The following is a 24,550-nucleotide window of genomic DNA, read 5'->3' as shown; positions in this document are numbered from 1 at the left end:
CTGCAATTTACCAGCATCGCATGGTTCTCAACTACCTACTAGCTGAAGAAGGTAGAGTCTGTGGGAAACCGAATGACCATAATTGCTGTTTAAAAATTCATGACAATGGCAAGGTCGTTAAACAAAGCACTGCTGGAATACAGAGATCAGCCCATGTTCCCGTGCAAACCTGGGAAGGCTGGAATGTTGACCTGTTCTGCTGGCTTCCAGGAGGCCCTTGGATTAAACGAATCTTATTTTACCTACTGTGTGGTCTAGCAACGTCGCTGTTTTGCCATATGTCATCCCATGTTTCATTCAGTTAATCTAATGTGTCGATGCAAATCTGCAGCTTGTACCCACTGTGTCACCTGATGGAATTAAACAAATTAGAGCGCTATGTCAGCTTGTGTCTCCGCAATATGTTTCCTTTGGGGTTTTTTGTAGTATGGGAACTGAATTGTTACTGATGGTAGGCATTGGCCTTGTTTAAAGTTGATATCATTACCATGTTTTGGCCTTTATAGCTGAAATATTTGTTATTGATATTTTATCTTTCTGCCTTCTATCCTTTCTCTCATCGCTGTCTCTCTATCTGCCACCAATGTTGAGCCACGGAGTGGCATAAGGGACTAGAAACTTGTCTCAACATTGTTGGCGGGGCAAGCTTCACTGCCAAAGCTTACTCACCACGGCAACTGAGCGGGACGTTGATTCCTGCCTGGCGGGAGTGTGTGCGCCCAGGGTCGACCGATGGGGGGCTCGGACCCTCTAGAACTTTCCAGCACCCTCTAGTGGCGGTACTGGGCATGCGCCCCACCGCCGAGTGGGAGGCGTGGGTATGGAAAACAGTCATTGACTATGCAGGATGACGATCCTATAAAAAGCGGAGACCAGGAGGCGTGTGCTGGAACGTTGCAGCACCTGATTTGAAGTTACAGCAGGTGCACGGACCGCACTGACCGACGGACCGGAGGGACGTCCGGACGGACGGCAAAAGGGACGGACCGCACGGACGGGAAAACAGACGGACCACCACAGGTTCGTGGTGGTAGCTGTTACAAAGCTGTCGTGCGCGTTCTCTCTCCTTCCCTTTCTCACTTTTTCCTCTCCTTTTCGCTCACGTATTTATTGTTGGACAAATAAAGTGACTTGGCACTTGAGTTCGTTTTGAGTCGTAATTCTGTTCCCGAGAATGTAGACGGAACCTAGTCACGCTAAAATATTGGAGTCAATCAGAAGTTAAACCCAGCCGCCCCAACCTCCCAGAATTATCTGAGGTCGGTTGGAAAGCAAGGGGGTTTAACCTCTGACAACTTGTTCATCCCAACAGTGGATCGTGACACAACCATATGATATTTATCAAGGGCAAGTGCTGGCTTTTACACCTGGGGCACGACAGCCCTGGATGTATGTATACAGGCTGGGGAAGAAGAGGCTGGAGGCCAGCTCTGCAGAGAGGGACCTGGGCATTCTGGTGGACGGCAAGTTGAACGCGACCTCAAGGTGAGCCTTGGCAGCCAAGAGGGCCAACTTCTGTCCTGGGGGTGCATCACGCGCTGCATTGCAGCCACACGAGGGAGCTGGTGGTCCTGCTCTACGCTGCGCTGGTGCAGCTTCACCTGGCGTGCTGTGTGCAGTTGTGGCCGCCAGAGTACAGCAAGGCTATAAAGCTACTAGGAGGGTGTCCAGAGGAGGGCCACGAAATTGCTGAAGGGTTTAGCGGGGAAGCTGTATGAGTCACTTGCGTTGTTCAGCCGAGAGAAGAGGAGGCTGAGGGCAGACTTTATCGTGGTCTACAGCTTCCTCACAAGGGGAGGAGGCGGGGCAGGCGCTGATCCCTTCTCTGTGGTGACCAATGACAAGACCCAAGGCGATGGCAGGACTATGTGCCGGGGAGGTTTATTTTTGGGTATTTGGAAAAAGTTCTTCACCCAAAGGGTGGTGGAGCACTGGAACAGGAGCCCCAGGGACGCAGTCACGGCACCAAGCCTGACTCTATTCAAGAAGCAGTTGAACAACGCCGAGTGACATGGTGCGAATTTGCAGTTGTCCTGTGCTGGGAGAGGAGTTGCACTCCATGATTGTTGGGTCCCTTCCAACTCTAGACATTCTATGGCTCTACAGTTCTGATTGCTCTGCTCTCACCTTTCCCTCGCTCCTTACCGAGAATGTTTTCTTGTCTAAAAAATACGCGAGATTCTGTAGACTGAATAAATACAAAAGCCTCCCTGCAGCTCGACAGATGTATCACTTGCATCCACAAGGCGGTGAAGGCCCTTCCTTGTGCAGGGGAAGGGATTTGGCTCTGGTATGCTGGCAGGTGCTTAACCTAGAGCTTTGCAGGAGTTAAAAAGGGTCGGGGCAACAGAGACCATCCTACCATCCCTCAGCTGTCACAGAACACTTATGAACTATGCGGCTTAACCTATAAAGAGTAGTTCATGCTGGGAGGTAGACATCTAGCTGAAGTCATGCATAGGAAGGCGTCCATATCTGTCCACATGACATATGTACCAGCACCGCTAACTCATGTACACGCTGTGGTCAAGACTAGGCTTTTCTTTGGTGCTACACTCTTGCTTAATCTGTAACAAAGAAAGGTGAGGCTCACGCTACCAACGTTTAAAAAACTTGTCTCATAATTTCTGATAAACAAATGCATTAGCAACACTAACATTGCTGTTTACCTTAGGTGACCGTACAATTCCTTACAGGAAAATCCTGTAAGCCTGGAACACCTATCCTGCGATTAAGACAAGAATAGCTGTTGGCTTGTCTGAGATCCTTTTATTAAGTTGTGAGCATAAGGGGTTTCACACCTACCTTTCCCATCACATGTAATTTAACTACAAGAGAATAGCTTTATGCCACAAATACGACGACCTAATAGCGCTGCCTTTGACCTCTCCCTGCCAGGCTGCATGGCAGCGCTCTCCCCTTCAACTGGGATGCACGTCAAGATTGCTACTTGAGGCAGAGACAAATTTACCAATAGCAATTTACCAACTGCAAGCAAATTTACCAATGGCAAGTGACTAATAGCATGCTAAATTAAAAATGAAAAATTACTAATCCGAGACGCTATTAAATATTAAGCACTACAAACATTATATGATTAGTTCCCTTAGCCATAAACCGTTGTCCAAGTCTAAGACTACCATTGGACTGCTGGGCTCTGTGTGAATCATTCTAACTTCATTGCCCACCAACTAAGTAATAAGGCATATCTTGCTATTGAACATCATTGACAGCTCATTGGTATACAATCTTAAACGCCATCAAGTTCCTTCAAAGCTGGCAAATTATTATTGTACCGCAGTAAAACATATTGCTGCCTCCCTCTTTTTAGCAAGGTGCCTTACACGCTGGCTCAATAAGGACACAAATTGCAACGAACTTTAAGGAAGAAAGCAAAAGGTAAACTATGGTTTTTCTCCTCTTGCACGCAGGACCGCGGTGTAAGAGTAAAGATAAGTATTTCCTTTTTGTAAAATCGCTGATAAGAGAGAAGAAAACAGAAGAGGGTTTGCCCGGTCTAACAAGTAAGGAATACTTCCAAACAGATGTGTGCTTAAAGGCGAAGCACCGCTGAGACACGTTACTAATAGCAATAATACAGTAATTAAGGTGTACACTGAAGTGTCCATGCACATGGATGAAAATTACATCAAAGACATAGAGTATGCCTGACCAGATGTACCACCAGTTCCTAACGGAGAACGGCGGGAAAGTCCACACAAAAACCACCAGCGCAATGGCTGGAAAAGCAAGCGCAGAAGCATGGCACTCAAAGACACCGATCTTTGACAGACGTGATCAAGAAGCGTGATATGGCACATCAAAATAGTGGGAAAATTTATCTAAACAGAAGCATTTCTGTACATGCATGAAACCAATCAGGCTGCATAACAGGGTAGTGTTCTGTGAAACTTGCGGTGAGATGTATACATGGTAGGTAAGCAGGATTAAAAAACCAAAAATGAGCCAACAGGAAACTGGTATTTGTCTAAAGGTCTGGGTGTATTTAGTCCATCAAATACCTAGTGACGCACTTTTCCAGATTTTAAATCCTTGTAGTTGTGATGGCGGTACTTCCACAAGCTTTTTCGGGCCTCTCCCGCTGGGTTTTGGACCCAGGGACTCCTCCTAGTTTCAACTATTCTGTGCCAGAAGAAACGAAGCTAGAGGCCAGAAAGTAGTGTAGAAAGAAGACCACTTAAGTAGGAAATGACCTTCCAGTGGGTCACTTAAAAATGTGGCATTCCTCCTCAAAAGTAAATGGGAAAATTAAACAGTAATAGGCTGCTGTTATCGAAAACGTCATAAAATCTCAGTATCTTGCAGCTGACAGGAAAAGACTGCGGAAAGCACTTCCAAGGCTGGTATATCAGTCTTAGGGTCTTTGAAGCTAAATAGTGTACGGAAATTAGCAAAGCAAAGCTATGTTTTACAAGTAGATTTTTTTGAAACGAGATTTTGAAAAGCTGTCATTACTTTTAGATATTTAGTACACAGACCACGAAGTCGTAGGTCTGTTTTGGGACGAGGCCACATGATAAGGGCTCTGTAGGTCAATTATTACCGTACACCTCTGATGTGAGTAATAAGAGCTTATGAGCTATGGTCTTCTAGCCCGACGTGTACTTGTATTTCAATGTTTTCTGAAACTAGAGGCTGTCTCAAAAAAGGTTATTATCTAGGATCAGTGTTGTCGTAGACTGCTCTCCCTACCTTTTAGTTGCTATATTTTATTTCTGCACATTTATATTGCCGCGTCTTTCTGTTGCTTTGCTTGTGGCTTAATTTTTTAATGAAGATACTGGTGACAGGAAAACAATCCGCACCTAGTAAAATAGCCTGTTAGTTCTTTAGAATTGATTACGGTCCAATTTTGAAAAATTTTGCCTTTTTCGTGTAAGTAAACACCACAGGAAAACCAAGAAAACTAAATTTTCCATCGTAAAGGACCTTTGTAGTTCATGCAACACTAAATGCTTGCATGTGCTATAATTCCTACCGAATGGTATCATTGTTTTGTGACTCAGGAAAAAAGTAGCAAATCAGCTTTTATGACGCTGTTTTGGACGCTTCTCTTGTTTGCCGCTTATAATATACCCCTAGAAGTTAAATATTAAAGTCTACTAAGCATTTAATAATGGTGTTTACTAAAAACACAGCAGGACGCTATCAAACATGCCTTGTGAGACGTTGATAATAAACGCTTCCTTCTGAAAAAGCCAATTGGAAAAGTCAGCGAGTTATGTGGTAAAACAGCTACCCACACAGAAAGGCGATTAGATGGCCTAGTAGTTCATGCAATAACCGCAAGGGTATTCTACACTTCAGGCTCTTCTTGTTGTGCTGAACACGGTAAAAATAGCCTCAGCGAAGACGCCAAGCTGCGAGAACAACGATCTCAGCCCCAATAGTAGGTGAAATTCAGTGTAAACAGTCAGAAGATTAGCTATAATTTATGTGTTCTTAAACTGCGTTAGCTAGTGGTCTACATGCTAGTTATCTCTAGGGTCTCAGAAGGCATGCACCATAACAATTTGGAAAGCTAAAACGCTAGATTTTTAGTGGTTTGACACATATAGGTCTTATTCCGCTATAAGTGCTCGTCATTTCCTCGGTCCGTTTTAAAAAAAACCGGTTCATTTTCGAATAGCCTTTTTATGACCTACGAAAGAGCAAAGCAGTAAATGGTAAACGCCGTCATAAGCTACTACCGGCACTGTAGCGTCTAGATATGCTGTGTCACAAGGCTGATTAATGCTGCAACACTTTTCTTAGCATCTGTGACAGGGTCTTTATTTGTTCTTTAGGCTCGTTAATAGAGATTGGAGGAAATTTGTTTTTAACATAGTTAGACAAGCCATGCCAAGGTGAGCTAGAATGGTTTGGGGTATAAAATACGAAAACCGCCGCAGAGAAACACAAGCAAGCTGATGCAGTTGAACGTTCTCAGGGAAATACAGTCTTATCCCAACACAAGTTACACGATTTCTTGAGCAAGACTGCGAAGGTGAAACAACAAGACATAGTAGTCTAATACGGAGATGAGCTCGCTTGATCTTAATTCAGTACTTGCTAGGGAATGGAATGCAAATCATGTCTAGCAGAAGCAATGAAAGCAGGGAAGACAAAAACACTAGCATTGGTTAATATTTTCTGAAAAATCATATTTAACACACTAAAAATAGCTCTCAGAAATCCTAACGAGGGGGTATCTTAGCCGGTGATCATGTAGGAATAGGCGCAACACAGATATCAAATATCTTCTTTTAGTAAACGTGACTATGCTGCACAGCAATTCCTGCCGAACTGTCCTTTAGTGATATAAGCCTGCCAGCAGACTCCTTCACACACATTATCCAGCCCCGTAGGCGAGTGGTCTCACACTTTATGTTTATCTGTCCATCACTAAGCCATGCAAATGATATAGTCCACGCGTCAACAGCGATAGCTGCAGTAAACAGCCGATGTTCCCTGTTCTTGTCCGTTCGGCAGGTAAAAGGGGATTGCATAAACCAGGCAGCACTGCTCTGGTGCTACTGTCTTTTCAGCTTCAGAAATTGTACATATTCATCATCCGAGAAGGCGCTGAACATATTTTTTTACCTCTGCGCTTTTATAGCGGTGAAACATCTTGCCGTACATGTTATTTCAGCACTGATGTGAAGTTCCACAAGGAAAGGCTGCTGCCAAAAATAATTTATAATGTGGCACGCCTTCCTGCTCCTTTAACTCCGAAGCAACGGCTGGAGTACATGAAGTCGGTATAATTAATGCAGATCAAATTTTATATTGTAATACTACCAGTACTCACTTTGCATTAGACCTAGCCATTATGGCATTGACAATTTAACAGTTTAGCATTTCCCCAAATGCTTGGCTTCTTTAAGTGTCTTTGTGAATACTAGACCGCTTTTTTTATAATAAACATGCTTCCCGCACCCCAAAAGCTGAAATTTTGATAGAGCGCACAGTACGATTGATTTGCTTTGTATGCTTGAAGTGAAGAAAAATTATTCATGAAGACAGACACCGCAACTATAATTTAGAGTGTAAGGTTGTGAATTTCAGGCCCTATGCGGACAGTGATATGTTCCAGCTGGCAAGCCTTTTCGCTAAAGGTCAAAGTAATTCCACTAACCCATAAAAATTTGCAATCTGAACAAGTTTTTTGGTCAAGAAGTATAAATTGAAAGAGGCTTTTACCAGAATAAGCTACTTTTTACCATCATCACGCTTATATAAGTGACGTTGTGCTGATTAACTATAAGATTACCTTCTGTAGAAAAATTAACAAAAGAAAACTGAAGGTGATATTATACTAAATTCAGACGGTAAAATAGCGCTTCAGCGTTACAAATTATGACGGCTACTGTATTTCAGAGTAAGTAAAAAATATGAAAGAGGGCAACACTGTTAAATCTTCTTTGAAGCTCTACAGTAGAATGCTGTGAGCTAGTAAATGGTTTATCATTCTCCTTTTCTGTTCCCCATTATAAAGGCGCTGAAGAACCGCTCTTCCTTAGAAGTGTACGTTATGTACCTAAAAATAAAATATATTAAGCTTACAAAGTATCTGTCTCTGAAACGGTTTCGCAGAGATGCGGTACGATTACGGTGCATGGCTAGAGCTTCGCCATAATATCTGCTGGTGAGCCCTACTCCGCGAGTTGCAGGTGGTTAGTTATAGGAGGAAAACAAAAAAGTATTACTTTGCATTTTACTACTTGAACCCTTAGCAAATAAAGGGGAAGAAAAAGGTGACTGATAAATCACGTAATAGCTGCGCCCTACCGTCGTGCACAAGAGCCTCAGAAGAGTTCGTTAAGCCGATAAACCACCAAACTTGTAGAGTCTGACGGCTGAACAGTTACAGACCTATAAAAGGCAATCATGTTGAAGTGCTTCAGTGTTGTAGCCAAGGAAGTGGATAGCGCATATTTAAGAGGGACGATGGATACCCGTGGCTGCAACATGGCATAATTTTTCTTTCAAAGACTAACGCAATGCTATGCTAACAGGATAGTCTGTTCGACAGTTGCTATGTAGGCGATCACGCCTTCTTGAAAATTCATTTCTTTTTAATCTTTTCTACTGTAAAACAGATCTTTTAGGCATTGTTACATACTACTAAGTGCCGAAGTAAATTTTTGTGCAGGAGACGGGACTGTGGTGCCATGCAGACGTTCCAAAGGAAGCCTTGCCATATGAGGTGCTAAGGCAGATGAGCGCATTGCCGGTACCCCAAGCTTCTCTGGTCAGCGTGAAGAAGCGAGCTCTCCTGTAGAAAATAAATTTATGAGATATGCTATCACCAAGAAAACGTGGCGAAGAACAGCCGCTGCAAAGTGGTATATCACGGCTTATGTTCTCTAGCCCTATAGTCCATCCAGAAAAAGTTGGTTCAGCGGAAGATGAATAGGTATTTTCTTTCTGTAAAGTTTGCTTATGAAATACGCCCGCACTGCTAAGGGTTGGACAAAATAGATTTCCAGAAATAGTTATTTCCTTTCCCCAGTATTTCGCGGCTTCAACAGAAGCCTTTCCAATGCCGTTTAACGTGTTCCCACTTGCTGCTGTGCTAGCATAAACCAAATCTGGCCGAGAATGAAGACTACAGAAAGGTGGTACATATATCTTAGCTTTAAAGCAATTTTAATGCCACAGTTACGAGACCGTGTTAGTAGCAGTCAAGGTGCTACAGCGCAGAAAAACAAGTAGTTTCTATTAGAAATTGATTTAAAATTTTCCTCATTATATAGCGTAGAGCACGCATGAAGCTGAACGCTGGCAAAATAGTTTTAGATAAAGCAAATGTTTTCTGAAATTTAAGAAATAGTGGTTAACCGTCTTGACTTCTTGCGTGAGAAATAACCCTCATTACATACCACTAGTTTGAGTTTTTCCGAACATAGGCCTTCGTTATTGCACAGCGTTGTGATGCTCAAGAAAACTGAGGGTCCCTAAATCAAGAAATGGGACTTAGACTACTAAATGTTGCTATGACTTTTCAGAAAAAAATTAAGATTTTTGCCCGGTGGTTTTTATAGCCGTTAGGTTGCTTAGCGCTCTCAACTTTCCTCTGTCCTCTTTTCCTGGCCTGCTATAGCTAGGACGGTCACTAAACACTTGTTATTTGTTCAGCCAATTGCATAAAGGAATTCTTTATATCATTCCCTTCATCCCCAAAGTCTCTGAGGGGATAACTAACTAATCCAGGGGTCACGGTCCACACAATACACCGAAACAACAAAATTGACCTTTTGCTCTCAAATGTTCGTCTCGCCACATTCTGTCCGGTTCCCACAGAGGTCGCCTGTGAAATGAAACAAAGTATCAACAAAGTGTTGACTCGCCCTGCTTGGGCTTTGCACAGTTAAGATGAGGGGACAGTCCAGCGAGTGTTAATTTTGTGCTCCTTTCCCCAGGCATCTTTAGCCTTCCAGGCATGCCTATTAAGGGGTTCAGCGAGTATGAGGGGAGCAGCCCCAATGGTTGGCATTTCTACCAACACTGCCTGTCCAGGGAAAAAAGTTGGTTCTCCAGGCACATTAGGAGCCTAAGGTTTTGGAATTAAAACTGGAGGTTTAGGGTAAAAGGCATTTAGTCGGGGGCATCCATTTATTCCCCACCGGTCATTGACACAGGTAACTGTGTCCCGGAGACGCTCCGCCCAATGTGGCTTATGAGGTTTCAGAAATTGTTTTAAGAGCCCATTAGTCCGCTCCACTAGCCCATTGCCTTGGGGGTAATCTGGGGTGTGGAATACCCACTTGATTCCCTCTTCCCGTGCCCACTCCTGTACTCTGGCAGCGGTAGAACGACTGCCATTCTCCGACTGAACGGAACTAGGCTTTGGGAGGGAGCTGAACCAAACTTTCAGGGCCCGCACTGTGTTTTCTCCCGTTGCTCGTGGAAATGCTTCGGCTTAGACTAGGCCAGAAATGACTTCCGCGCCGACTAGTACATATTGTTTTCCTTCCGACTTGCGGAAAGGCCCAATGTAATCGATTTGCTAAACTTCCCAGAGGGTCTTATTATCTCTCAAATGGAGTGGGGATTATTCCATGGGGTGTCGCTCCAGCCGGAGTCCGTGATGTTCACAAGCCGAGATACAGGTCCTGCAAGCTTCCCGAGTGACAGGCCAGCCTCTGGCATGCGCCTCCTCGTATAAATCATTGGACCCTGCGTGGCCACATTTAACATGTAACAGTTCTAAGAGCCCACCCCAATTTTCTCCCGTTTGATTCTCCTCCTGCAGAGGGGCAATTCTGGCCAACTCGCCAGCCCTGTTATTCCAATCACTTGTCGGAGCACTCCCTTCCTGGTGGGAGGGCACCCACGCTATTGTGAAATCCCCATGCTTGGCAACACCTACGATCTCTTGCCACCTCTCCTTTTGCCACACTGGCACCCGATTCACCTCCCAGTTGTTCCGTTCCCAAAGAGGGAGCCAGTCTGTGCACCCTCTGAATACTGCAAATGAGTCAGTGTGGATACACACCGGAGTTCCCGCTCTTCCCTCGCTGTTGAACACACTGCATACTGCCACTAGCTCTCCCACTTGGGCACTGCCCTCGCCTTTGGTTACGATTTCCCTCTTGGTATCCACATTAATAGCCACAGCCCGATACTTCCACTCTTTACCCTCTCGTTTGGCAGAGGCATCTGTGAACCACACATTTCGCAGCTCCTCTGGAAACGGTGGGGCAATTTTAACAGCAGGAGGCGGGGTATCCTCCTCCAAAAGGTTTGTCACTTCTTCCTTCATGCTTAACACCTTAGGGGCACCTTCAGTGACGGAAAAAACAGCTACACTAATATTCAATTTTAGCATACCATTTTCTCACAGTGTCCCTTTGGGCCGCCTCGTCAGGGGTTAGCAGGAGTCCCTGCTAACACAGGCTTAATTACCTTAAAAGGTCCCCTGAAAACTATAGGTTGTTGGCGTATGGTTTGTTCAGCTTCTCTAAGGGCTAAACTCACTACAAACCAACCCTTTTCCCAACTGGAGTATCGCTTTTCAGCATCCTTAGAACTTCTAGAATAAAACCCAGCCGGTCGAATAGGTCCTTCTGGTCCCTTCTGCCAGAGATGAATTGACAGTCCCCGTTCACTCTGAATCGGGTCGGTGGGGTGGATAGGGCCCAAAACTTGATGGGTGCTTACTTCAAACACCAGAAGGTGCAATACCTCATCACGGGCTAGAGCCCGTTCCCAAATCGCCCTCTTTCACAACAGGTCGTGTAAGAGGCGTGCAATTATTGCAAAGTCCAGGATACATTCTCTCCAAAAGACCAACAATCCCAAGGCACGTTGCAGTTTCTTTTTACTTTCTGGGGTCTTTACCTGATCCAATGCTGAGAGGGCATCCCGAGGAATACAAACTGACCCTCTTTTCAACCAGATGCCCAAGAACTGAACTTCACTGGCAGAGGTTTGTATTTTTTCTTTTGGTATTTGGAGGCCTATTCCTCCCAGACAATGAATAATTCAGTCCTGCGTAGTTTGCACCCAAATCTATGGTGTGTCCCCCTACTAGTATGTCATCAATATACTGGTAGACTTTAACTTCTTTCTGATGGGATTATTGTCAATTCCTGTGCTGGGGCATGGTGGGCTAGGGTAGGTGAGTGTTTATATCCCTGAGGCAGGCGAGCGAAGGTATATTGTTGTCCTTCCCAAGTAAAAGCAAATCGATCTCAATCACGCTCCTGCAGTGGAACCATAAAGAACATGTCCTTCACATCAAGGGTTGCCAAGATAGGGCAGGCCTGCTCTTGAGCGGTTGCAATTAATTTGGCAACGTTGGGTACTGCTGCACTCAGGGGACCAGTGTTTGCATTCAAACACCGATAGTCAATGATCAGCTGCCGTTTTCCATTACGTTTGCGCACTGGCCACACCGGTGAATTGTACGGGAAATGGGTAGGCAGTACAATACCCCGCTGTTTGAGATCCTCAATTCCTGGGACTATCCCTTCTCTCACCCCTAATGGCAACAGATAAGGTTTCACATTGGTAATCTTGGAGGGGGCAAGGGCAGGTGCTGTTTGCAATAGGTGTACCTCCACCCAAGGCATCTCAGCTAATTGCCTGATCTGGGGGATACCAGAAGACCATGCGTTCCCCTGGGTATCACACCACTGCCTTCCCTTTAAAAACATCTACGCCTAAAAGGTTCGCCTGGAAAGGTCCTTATGGCCACCACGGTATTGATGGGGGCTCCCTCTCCCGGTAACCATAGTGTCACGAAAGTCATGGGTGTCGACTGTGTTTTTCCCAGTGCATTTAAGATAACTAGATTGCTAGATGGGATCGAGGTCCCACACCGCTCTGCTTCGGTCCGCATCAATGCGGTGATTCGTGTCCCAGTATCAATGAGAAAAATTACTGGTCTTTTCCTTGGTCCTACAGCTACTGTGATTAATAAATCCCCCCCCTTACATTCAAGGTGAGTTGTCTTAAAAACATCCATCCTCCGCACCCCCGCCTTCAGGGAACGGAGGTTCTAGTTTCCCACCTTTTCCCCAGTCGGCTCCCTCTCGATGTCAATCAGGTGTGGAGCATTGGGAACCGGCTCGAGAGCGGCTTTCCTCCCTGACCATTTCTGTGCAAGCTTTTCCAATTTTGGGGTCGGGAGTTCATCCATCAGGTCTCGTGGAATACCCTTCTGAATTCCCAAAATGCCAAAACCCCTGTCAGCTTAGGGGTTTCTCTCTCCCCGAATAATTGCCCCAGAGTGGCTTCAAGTCTTGGTCCTTCCCTGTTGTCAGCTGCAGACTGTTTACTTGCTCAGCAGACCGTACGACCCTAGTTTTGTTTTTTCTGGAACGCTCCACCAGCAGGGCCGTATCGTCTCCCAAAATTCATTAACTCCTGCGCTGCCTCCCCCCACGTCCACACAGTCCTTCCCGACCACCAATGGTCGGGGGTTGTTAGCCCTTCTAGAGCAGCCGTGGTTCTTTCTACCTCAGAGGTGTTTTGAATTTTCCCCTGTAATTGGATCCCAATGGGTTTCAGGGAATCAGAGAGTCCCTGCATCAGCGGAGTCATCCCCTCCAGGTCCACCGGCATCGTCATCGGGGAACTCTGGTTAGGCTTGAGCTCCCGATCCTCCATCATTTGGACACAGGCCGCCTTCTGCACACTTTCCACTAACTGAGCCACCGTACCTGTTAGGGCAAGGGAATCCCCCCTCTAAAGGGTTCAGCCCCCCAGCCCAATATGCAGCCCTCTGAGTTAATGACCATGGGGATCGGTGATTACCTGTAGTTAGGAACACACCCAGACCCCACTATCCTTCTGCTTCTTTCTCTGACCACAAAATTCCATCCCGCTGACAGGGACACTCTCCACACATATTCTGTCTCCGATTCCCTTGGAGCTCTCACCAAGTCCTTTCTCAACTTTGCTAGTTCAGTTGCTGTAAATGGGACTTCTTTGGTGAGAACTTGAGGACGGTCATCGTTATTGTCCTCACAAAAGTGCTCTGTTTTAACCAGTGGCCACACGTGAGGGAAGCTTTCTACAGTTTCCCTTGCCTTCTGCAAGTCCCACCAAGGGGGAGACTACCTCCGCCACTGCATCCGCTTCCCTCAAGAATTGACTCCCCAATTCTTCCTTTAATGCGGAATATAGATTTCTCTCCTCCTCCAACAACTGCTTATTTTCCTTCAGTTGTTCCTGCAGTGACCTTATGGCCACCTGCAGTGGGTCTATTACGGTGTTGGCTTGACAAAGCCTCTGTTTCTTATCTTCAATTGCCACTGCCAGACTTGCTCCCAATACTGCACAAATCACAGCTTTTCCTTTCCCCGATCTAACCTTCGCTTCTTTCTGCAGCTCCCTTATCCTGTCTACTACACACTGTGGTTGAAACCAATGGCTTTTCGCCCAACCTTGTCCCTGGGGTGAGGGACGAGATCGGTGTGCCGCCAAAAGATCATATAGTGTATTTATCCCTTCCACTGGTGAAGGGACGCAATCGTGGGCAGCCCACTGCCTACTGAGCGGCCATCTTATTTAACACAACGGGGCTGTATCATCCTGACGGGGCCACACCTTAACATTCCAAATTGCCCCTATTCACCCCCAAGAGGTTACACGTTAAGATTGCACTTTCTGTTCTCTGAGAATCCTGCCGACTACGCCAATTTCAAATGTCACGATCCACTGTTGGGATGAACAAGTTGGCAGAGGTTAAACCCCCTTGCTTTCCAACGACCTCAGATAATTCTGGGAGGTTGGGTTTAACTTCTGATTGACTCCAATATTTTAGCGTGACTAGGTTCCTTTTACATTCTCGGGAGCCAAATTAAGTCAAGTGCCAAATCACTTTATTTGTCCAACAATAAATACGCGAGCGAAAAGGAGAAAAAAAAGAAAAAAGTGAGAAAGGGAAAGAGAGAGAACGAGCACGACAGTGTTGCAACAGATACCACCACGGATCTGCGGCGGTCCGTCCCTTTTGCCGTCCTTCCGGTCCGTCGGTCGGTGCGGTCCGTGTATCTGCTGTAACTTCGAACCCGGTGCTGGAACGTTCCAGAATACGCCTCGTGGTCGCCGCTGGTTTCCCCTTTTTATAGGATTGTCGTGCTGCATAGTCAATGACTGTTTTCCATACCCACGCCTCGCACTCGGCGGTGGGGCGCATGCCCAGTACCGCCACTAGAGGGTGCCGGAAAGTCCTAGAGGGTCCCAGTCGCCCCCCCGTCAGTCGACCCTGGGCCCGGGCGCGTGCGCAGAGGGCATGTACTCCAGAGGTATCAGGACACACACACTCCCGCCGGGCAGGACTCAACAGGCTGCCCCTGTGACCAAACTGTGCCGCTCAGTTGCCGTGGTGATTAAGCTTTGGTAGTGAAGCTTGTCCTGCCAACAATGTCGAGACAAGTTTCTAGTCCCTTACAGATTGGTGATTGCCCAGCTCTCCAGCCCGTCCACGTCCCTCTGCAGGGCCTCTCTGCCCTTGAGACTGTCAACAGCTCCTCCCAATTTTGTATCCTCAGCAAACTTAATTGGTATTCTTTCAAGTCCTGCATCCAAGTCATTAACAAAGAGATTCAAGAGTACCGGCCCCAAGATGGATCCCTGCAGAACCCCACTAGTGCCTGGCCGCCGGCCTGATGTAACCCCATTTACTACAACCCCTTGAGCCCGACCCATTAGCCAATTGCTCACCCACTGCATTACGTGATTATCGAGCTGTATGCTGGACATTTGTCCAGGAGGATACTGTGAGAGAAAGTACGGAAAGCTTTACTGAAATCCAAAAAGATCACACCGACAGGCTTCCCTTTGTCAGCTAGGTGGGTGACCTTGTCATAGAAGGAAAGTTGTTAGGCAGGACTTTCCACTCGTGAACCCATAATGGCTGGGACCAATGACTGTGTTGTGGTCTCTCAGGTGTTCTTCAGTAACTGCCAGAGTAATCTTCTCCGTAATTTTGTCAGGCACCGAAGTGAGACTAATAGGATTGTAGTTACCGGGGTCATCCCTGTTGCCCTTCTTGAGGACTGGGACAACATTTGCCAGCCTCCAGCCGACCGGGGGACCTCTCCAGGAGGTGCGGAGGCGCCTTCCCTGACCTTCGCTCCCCGGTAGGGGCTGCCCTCGCTCGGGCTGCGGGTCTGCAGGGGCCAGCGGCGCTAACAACTGATCAGGCAGGGGCAGAGACCCCGGCTCCCCGCAGCGCCAGCCCGGCAGATACCGACACAGCGCCTATTTGCACCACCTCCTGCTTTTAAAATTGCCCCACCGTTTCCAGAGGAGCTGCGAAATGTGTGGTTCACAGATGCCTCTGCCAAACGAGAGGGTAAAGAGTGGAAGTATCGGGCTGTGGCTATTAATGTGGATACCAAGAGGGAAATCGTAACCAAAGGCGAGGGCAGTGCCCAAGTGGGAGAGCTAGTGGCAGTATGCAGTGTGTTCAACAGCGAGGGAAGAGCGGGAACTCCGGTGTGTATCCACACTGACTCATTTGCAGTATTCAGAGGGTGCACAGACTGGCTCCCTCTTTGGGAACGGAACAACTGGGAGGTGAATCGGGTGCCAGTGTGGCAAAAGGAGAGGTGGCAAGAGATCGTAGGTGTTGCCAAGCATGGGGATTTCACAATAGCGTGGGTGCCCTCCCACCAGGAAGGGAGTGCTCCGACAAGTGATTGGAATAACAGGGCTGGCGAGTTGGCCAGAATTGCCCCTCTGCAGGAGGAGAATCAAACGGGAGAAAATTGGGGTGGGCTCTTAGAACTGTTACATGTTAAATGTGGCCACGCAGGGTCCAATGATTTATACGAGGAGGCGCATGCCAGAGGCTGGCCTGTCACTCGGGAAGCTTGCAGGACCTGTATCTCGGCTTGTGAACATCACGGACTCCGGCTGGAGCGACACCCCATGGAAGAATCCCCACTCCATTTGAGAGATAATAAGACCCTCTGGGAAGTTTAGCAAATCGATTACATTGGGCCTTTCCGCAAGTCGGAAGGAAAACAATATGTACTAGTCGGCGCGGAAGTCATTTCTGGCCTAGTCTAAGCCGAAGCATTTCCACGAGCAACGGGAGAAAACACAGTGCGGGCCCTGAAAGTTTGGTTCAGCTCCCTCCCAAAGCCTAGTTCCGTTCAGTCGGAGAATGGCAGTCGTTCTACCGCTGCCAGAGTACAGGAGTGGGCACGGGAAGAGGGAATCAAGTGGGTATTCCACACCCCAGATTACCCCCAAGGCAATGGGCTAGTGGAGCGGACTAATGGGCTCTTAAAACAATTTCTGAAACCTCATAAGCCACATTGGGCGGAGCGTCTCCGGGACACAGTTACCTGTGTCAATGACCGGTGGGGAATAAATGGATGCCCCCGACTAAATGCCTTTTACCCTAAACCTCCAGTTTTAATTCCAAAACCTTAGGCTCCTAATGTGCCTGGAGAACCAACTTTTTTCCCTGGGCAGGCAGTGTTGGTAGAAATGCCAACCATTGGGGCTGCTCCCCTCATACTCGCTGAACCCCTTAATAGGCATGCCTGGAAGGCTAAAGATGCCTGGGGAAAGGAGCACAAAATTAACACTCGCTGGACTGTCCCCTCATCTTAACTGTGCAAAGCCCAAGCAGGGCGAGTCAACACTTTGTTGATACTTTGTTTCATTTCACAGGCGACCTCTGTGGGAACCGGACAGAATGTGGCGAGACGAACATTTGAGAGCAAAAGGTCAATTTTGTTGTTTCGGTGTATTGTGTGGACCGTGACCCCTGGATTAGTTAGTTATCCCCTCAGAGACTTTGGGGATGACGGGAATGATATAAAGAATTCCTTTATGCAATTGGCTGAACAACTAACAAGTGTTTATAATATCACAAAATGCTGGATATGTGGAGGACCGGTCGGTCTATCAAGTTGGCCCCGGGTAGCTATGCCTTTGCTACCGAAATGGTTGTTGAGCAGATACAGTGAAGCAAAAGGGAATAAAACATGGGAAAGCTCACATGCTTCACCGTGGCACATAAAACTTCCAGAGAAAGGTAAGTATTGCTTGGCTAGAACGCAAAAGGATAGCCCCTCTGTGGGCAACAGCGCGTGCGAGGGGACGAATCGGAACGTAAGCATAGCCGTTCAGGTGGGGGAAGAGCTGCATAAAAAGGATGAATTAACATATACCTATGCCTGGGTGAAGGATGAGGGATGCACAAGCGCATTTCCCAGATTTTGGTCTCTTACGCTTAATGCAAGTTGAGGTGACAGTGTAGGCCAGGGCTGTATTTGGGACCAGGAAGCAGGAGCTTACACCTGTAAATCTTCTAATAGCGTAGATTGGCCCCGTTGGAGGACAGCATGGGAAGAACTTTGTTCAGACATACCCTATTGTGAAAACACCACAAAGTAATCGCTGTATTGTCGTGTTGGAAGTGACCCATTTGGTTTAGAGCCCACCCCTTATTTTGACCCCTCACCTCATACAGAATGTTAGAGAGGACCCTTTGCTAATGGGTCAGTAGCCCTTAAGGGACACTATTGGATACGTGGAAACCATGCATATAAAGCGCTGCCAGCAAATTGGTCAGGAATATGTCACGTGGGGTGATCTGCCCCTTGTTTTTCTTACTCCCAGAAACAGGTGGAGACCACTTGGTTGTTCAAATATTTGAACATATTTGAAGTGGGAAAAACGACCCAAAATTATTGATACCTCCCTCACTGATGGGAGTGGCCGGTCTTGGGGTAAAGACATGTGGACCCCCCAACGTATCATACGACATTATGGACCCACAACGTGGAACCCCAACGAAGGGGTTAGTGGTGCTCGAGAACCCATTTACAACCTAAATCGCATTATCCGGCTGCAAGCCGTATTAGACGTTATTAGCAATCAGGCAGTTGAGGCCCTTGACCTGTTGGCAGCTCAGGCAACCCAAATGCGAACTGCAATTTACCAGCATCGCATGGTTCTCAACTACCTACTAGCTGAAGAAGGTAGAGTCTGTGGGAAACCGAATGACCATAATTGCTGTTTAAAAATTCATGACAATGGCAAGGTCGTTAAACAAAGCACTGCTGGAATACAGAGATCAGCCCATGTTCCCGTGCAAACCTGGGAAGGCTGGAATGTTGACCTGTTCTGCTGGCTTCCAGGAGGCCCTTGGATTAAACGAATCTTATTTTACCTACTGTGTGGTCTAGCAACGTCGCTGGTTTGCCATATGTCATCCCATGTTTCATTCAGTTAATCTAATGTGTCGATGCAAATCTGCAGCTTGTACCCACTGTGTCACCTGATGGAATTAAACAAATTAGAGCGCTATGTCAGCTTGTGTCTCCGCAATATGTTTCCTTTGGGGTTTTTTGTAGTATGGGAACTGAATTGTTACTGATGGTAGGCATTGGCCTTGTTTAAAGTTGATATCATTACCATGTTTTGGCCTTTATAGCTGAAATATTTGTTATTGATATTTTATCTTTCTGCCTTCTATCCTTTCTCTCATCGCTGTCTCTCTATCTGCCACCAATGTTGAGCCACGGAGTGGCATAAGGGACTAGAAACTTGTCTCAACATTGTTGGCGGGGCAAGCTTCACTGCCAAAGCTTACTCACCACGGCAACTGAGCGGGACGTTGATTCCTGCCTGGCGGGAGTGTGTGCGCCCAGGGTCGACCGATGGGGGGCTCGGACCCTCTAGAACTTTCCAGCACCCTCTAGTGGCGGTACTGGGCATGCGCCCCACCGCCGAGTGGGAGGCGTGGGTATGGAAAACAGTCATTGACTATGCAGGATGACGATCCTATAAAAAGCGGAGACCAGGAGGCGTGTGCTGGAACGTTGCAGCACCTGATTTGAAGTTACAGCAGGTGCACGGACCGCACTGACCGACGGACCGGAGGGACGTCCGGACGGACGGCAAAAGGGACGGACCGCACGGACGGGAAAACAGACGGACCACCACAGGTTCGTGGTGGTAGCTGTTACAAAGCTGTCGTGCGCGTTCTCTCTCCTTCCCTTTCTCACTTTTTCCTCTCCTTTTCGCTCACGTATTTATTGTTGGACAAATAAAGTGACTTGGCACTTGAGTTCGTTTTGAGTCGTAATTCTGTTCCCGAGAATGTAGACGGAACCTAGTCACGCTAAAATATTGGAGTCAATCAGAAGTTAAACCCAGCCGCCCCAACCTCCCAGAATTATCTGAGGTCGGTTGGAAAGCAAGGGGGTTTAACCTCTGACAACTTGTTCATCCCAACAGTGGATCGTGACACAACCATATGATATTTATCAAGGGCAAGTGCTGGCTTTTACACCTGGGGCACGACAGCCCTGGATGTATGTATACAGGCTGGGGAAGAAGAGGCTGGAGGCCAGCTCTGCAGAGAGGGACCTGGGCATTCTGGTGGACGGCAAGTTGAACGCGACCTCAAGGTGAGCCTTGGCAGCCAAGAGGGCCAACTTCTGTCCTGGGGGTGCATCACGCGCTGCATTGCAGCCACACGAGGGAGCTGGTGGTCCTGCTCTACGCTGCGCTGGTGCAGCTTCACCTGGCGTGCTGTGTGCAGTTGTGGCCGCCAGAGTACAGCAAGGCTATAAAGCTACTAGGAGGGTGTCCAGAGGAGGGCCACGAAATTGCTGAAGGGTTTAGCGGGGAAGCTGTATGAGTCACTTGCGTTGTTCAGCCGAGAGAAGAGGAGGCTGAGGGCAGACTTTATCGTGGTCTACAGCTTCCTCACAAGGGGAGGAGGCGGGGCAGGCGCTGATCCCTTCTCTGTGGTGACCAATGACAAGACCCAAGGCGATGGCAGGACTATGTGCCGGGGAGGTTTATTTTTGGGTATTTGGAAAAAGTTCTTCACCCAAAGGGTGGTGGAGCACTGGAACAGGAGCCCCAGGGACGCAGTCACGGCACCAAGCCTGACTCTATTCAAGAAGCAGTTGAACAACGCCGAGTGACATGGTGCGAATTTGCAGTTGTCCTGTGCTGGGAGAGGAGTTGCACTCCATGATTGTTGGGTCCCTTCCAACTCTAGACATTCTATGGCTCTACAGTTCTGATTGCTCTGCTCTCACCTTTCCCTCGCTCCTTACCGAGAATGTTTTCTTGTCTAAAAAATACGCGAGATTCTGTAGACTGAATAAATACAAAAGCCTCCCTGCAGCTCGACAGATGTATCACTTGCATCCACAAGGCGGTGAAGGCCCTTCCTTGTGCAGGGGAAGGGATTTGGCTCTGGTATGCTGGCAGGTGCTTAACCTAGAGCTTTGCAGGAGTTAAAAAGGGTCGGGGCAACAGAGACCATCCTACCATCCCTCAGCTGTCACAGAACACTTATGAACTATGCGGCTTAACCTATAAAGAGTAGTTCATGCTGGGAGGTAGACATCTAGCTGAAGTCATGCATAGGAAGGCGTCCATATCTGTCCACATGACATATGTACCAGCACCGCTAACTCATGTACACGCTGTGGTCAAGACTAGGCTTTTCTTTGGTGCTACACTCTTGCTTAATCTGTAACAAAGAAAGGTGAGGCTCACGCTACCAACGTTTAAAAAACTTGTCTCATAATTTCTGATAAACAAATGCATTAGCAACACTAACATTGCTGTTTACCTTAGGTGACCGTACAATTCCTTACAGGAAAATCCTGTAAGCCTGGAACACCTATCCTGCGATTAAGACAAGAATAGCTGTTGGCTTGTCTGAGATCCTTTTATTAAGTTGTGAGCATAAGGGGTTTCACACCTACCTTTCCCATCACATGTAATTTAACTACAAGAGAATAGCTTTATGCCACAAATACGACGACCTAATAGCGCTGCCTTTGACCTCTCCCTGCCAGGCTGCATGGCAGCGCTCTCCCCTTCAACTGGGATGCACGTCAAGATTGCTACTTGAGGCAGAGACAAATTTACCAATAGCAATTTACCAACTGCAAGCAAATTTACCAATGGCAAGTGACTAATAGCATGCTAAATTAAAAATGAAAAATTACTAATCCGAGACGCTATTAAATATTAAGCACTACAAACATTATATGATTAGTTCCCTTAGCCATAAACCGTTGTCCAAGTCTAAGACTACCATTGGACTGCTGGGCTCTGTGTGAATCATTCTAACTTCATTGCCCACCAACTAAGTAATAAGGCATATCTTGCTATTGAACATCATTGACAGCTCATTGGTATACAATCTTAAACGCCATCAAGTTCCTTCAAAGCTGGCAAATTATTATTGTACCGCAGTAAAACATATTGCTGCCTCCCTCTTTTTAGCAAGGTGCCTTACACGCTGGCTCAATAAGGACACAAATTGCAACGAACTTTAAGGAAGAAAGCAAAAGGTAAACTATGGTTTTTCTCCTCTTGCACGCAGGACCGCGGTGTAAGAGTAAAGATAAGTATTTCCTTTTTGTAAAATCGCTGATAAGAGAGAAGAAAACAGAAGAGGGTTTGCCCGGTCTAACAAGTAAGGAATACTTCCAAACAGATGTGTGCTTAAAGGCGAAGCACCGCTGAGACACGTTACTAATAGCAATAATACAGTAATTAAGGTGTACACTGAAGTGTCCATGCACATGGATGAAAATTACATCAAAGACATAGAGTATGCCTGACCAGATGTACCACCAGTTCCTAACGGAGAACGGCGGGAAAGTCCACACAAAAACCACCAGCGCAATGGCTGGAAAAGCAAGCGCAGAAGCATGGCACTCAAAGACACCGATCTTTGACAGACGTGATCAAGAAGCGTGATATGGCACATCAAAATAGTGGGAAAATTTATCTAAACAGAAGCATTTCTGTACATGCATGAAACCAATCAGGCTGCATAACAGGGTAGTGTTCTGTGAAACTTGCGGTGAGATGTATACATGGTAGGTAAGCAGGATTAAAAAACCAAAAATGAGCCAACAGGAAACTGGTATTTGTCTAAAGGTCTGGGTGTATTTAGTCCATCAAATACCTAGTGACGCACTTTTCCAGATTTTAAATCCTTGTAGTTGTGATGGCGGTACTTCCACAAGCTTTTCCGGGCCTCTCCCGCTGGGTTTTGGACCCAGGGACTCCTCCTAGTTTCAACTATTCTGTGCCAGAAGAAACGAAGCTAGAGGCCAGAAAGTAGTGTAGAAAGAAGACCACTTAAGTAGGAAATGACCTTCCAGTGGGTCACTTAAAAATGTGGCATTCCTCCTCAAAAGTAAATGGGAAAATTAAACAGTAATAGGCTGCTGTTATCGAAAACGTCATAAAATCTCAGTATCTTGCAGCTGACAGGAAAAGACTGCGGAAAGCACTTCCAAGGCTGGTATATCAGTCTTAGGGTCTTTGAAGCTAAATAGTGTACGGAAATTAGCAAAGCAAAGCTATGTTTTACAAGTAGATTTTTTTGAAACGAGATTTTGAAAAGCTGTCATTACTTTTAGATATTTAGTACACAGACCACGAAGTCGTAGGTCTGTTTTGGGACGAGGCCACATGATAAGGGCTCTGTAGGTCAATTATTACCGTACACCTCTGATGTGAGTAATAAGAGCTTATGAGCTATGGTCTTCTAGCCCGACGTGTACTTGTATTTCAATGTTTTCTGAAACTAGAGGCTGTCTCAAAAAAGGTTATTATCTAGGATCAGTGTTGTCGTAGACTGCTCTCCCTACCTTTTAGTTGCTATATTTTATTTCTGCACATTTATATTGCCGCGTCTTTCTGTTGCTTTGCTTGTGGCTTAATTTTTTAATGAAGATACTGGTGACAGGAAAACAATCCGCACCTAGTAAAATAGCCTGTTAGTTCTTTAGAATTGATTACGGTCCAATTTTGAAAAATTTTGCCTTTTTCGTGTAAGTAAACACCACAGGAAAACCAAGAAAACTAAATTTTCCATCGTAAAGGACCTTTGTAGTTCATGCAACACTAAATGCTTGCATGTGCTATAATTCCTACCGAATGGTATCATTGTTTTGTGACTCAGGAAAAAAGTAGCAAATCAGCTTTTATGACGCTGTTTTGGACGCTTCTCTTGTTTGCCGCTTATAATATACCCCTAGAAGTTAAATATTAAAGTCTACTAAGCATTTAATAATGGTGTTTACTAAAAACACAGCAGGACGCTATCAAACATGCCTTGTGAGACGTTGATAATAAACGCTTCCTTCTGAAAAAGCCAATTGGAAAAGTCAGCGAGTTATGTGGTAAAACAGCTACCCACACAGAAAGGCGATTAGATGGCCTAGTAGTTCATGCAATAACCGCAAGGGTATTCTACACTTCAGGCTCTTCTTGTTGTGCTGAACACGGTAAAAATAGCCTCAGCGAAGACGCCAAGCTGCGAGAACAACGATCTCAGCCCCAATAGTAGGTGAAATTCAGTGTAAACAGTCAGAAGATTAGCTATAATTTATGTGTTCTTAAACTGCGTTAGCTAGTGGTCTACATGCTAGTTATCTCTAGGGTCTCAGAAGGCATGCACCATAACAATTTGGAAAGCTAAAACGCTAGATTTTTAGTGGTTTGACACATATAGGTCTTATTCCGCTATAAGTGCTCGTCATTTCCTCGGTCCGTTTTAAAAAAAACCGGTTCATTTTCGAATAGCCTTTTTATGACCTACGAAAGAGCAAAGCAGTAAATGGTAAACGCCGTCATAAGCTACTACCGGCACTGTAGCGTCTAGATATGCTGTGTCACAAGGCTGATTAATGCTGCAACACTTTTCTTAGCATCTGTGACAGGGTCTTTATTTGTTCTTTAGGCTCGTTAATAGAGATTGGAGGAAATTTGTTTTTAACATAGTTAGACAAGCCATGCCAAGGTGAGCTAGAATGGTTTGGGGTATAAAATACGAAAACCGCCGCAGAGAAACACAAGCAAGCTGATGCAGTTGAACGTTCTCAGGGAAATACAGTCTTATCCCAACACAAGTTACACGATTTCTTGAGCAAGACTGCGAAGGTGAAACAACAAGACATAGTAGTCTAATACGGAGATGAGCTCGCTTGATCTTAATTCAGTACTTGCTAGGGAATGGAATGCAAATCATGTCTAGCAGAAGCAATGAAAGCAGGGAAGACAAAAACACTAGCAT

At 46.3% G+C, this 24,550-nt stretch overlaps 1 pseudogene; it reads right to left on the bottom strand.

The window, feature by feature from the left end:
• Window positions 1-12,764: 12,764 nt before the first annotated feature.
• LOC142055841 (uncharacterized) lies at window positions 12,765-14,653 on the bottom strand (annotated as a pseudogene).
• Window positions 14,654-24,550: the final 9,897 nt, after the last annotated feature.

This window comes from Phalacrocorax aristotelis, chromosome 3, assembly GCF_949628215.1.
Source record: "Phalacrocorax aristotelis chromosome 3, bGulAri2.1, whole genome shotgun sequence".
Lineage (NCBI taxonomy): Eukaryota > Metazoa > Chordata > Aves > Suliformes > Phalacrocoracidae > Phalacrocorax > Phalacrocorax aristotelis.
This window is presented reverse-complemented; position numbering and strand designations above follow the sequence as displayed.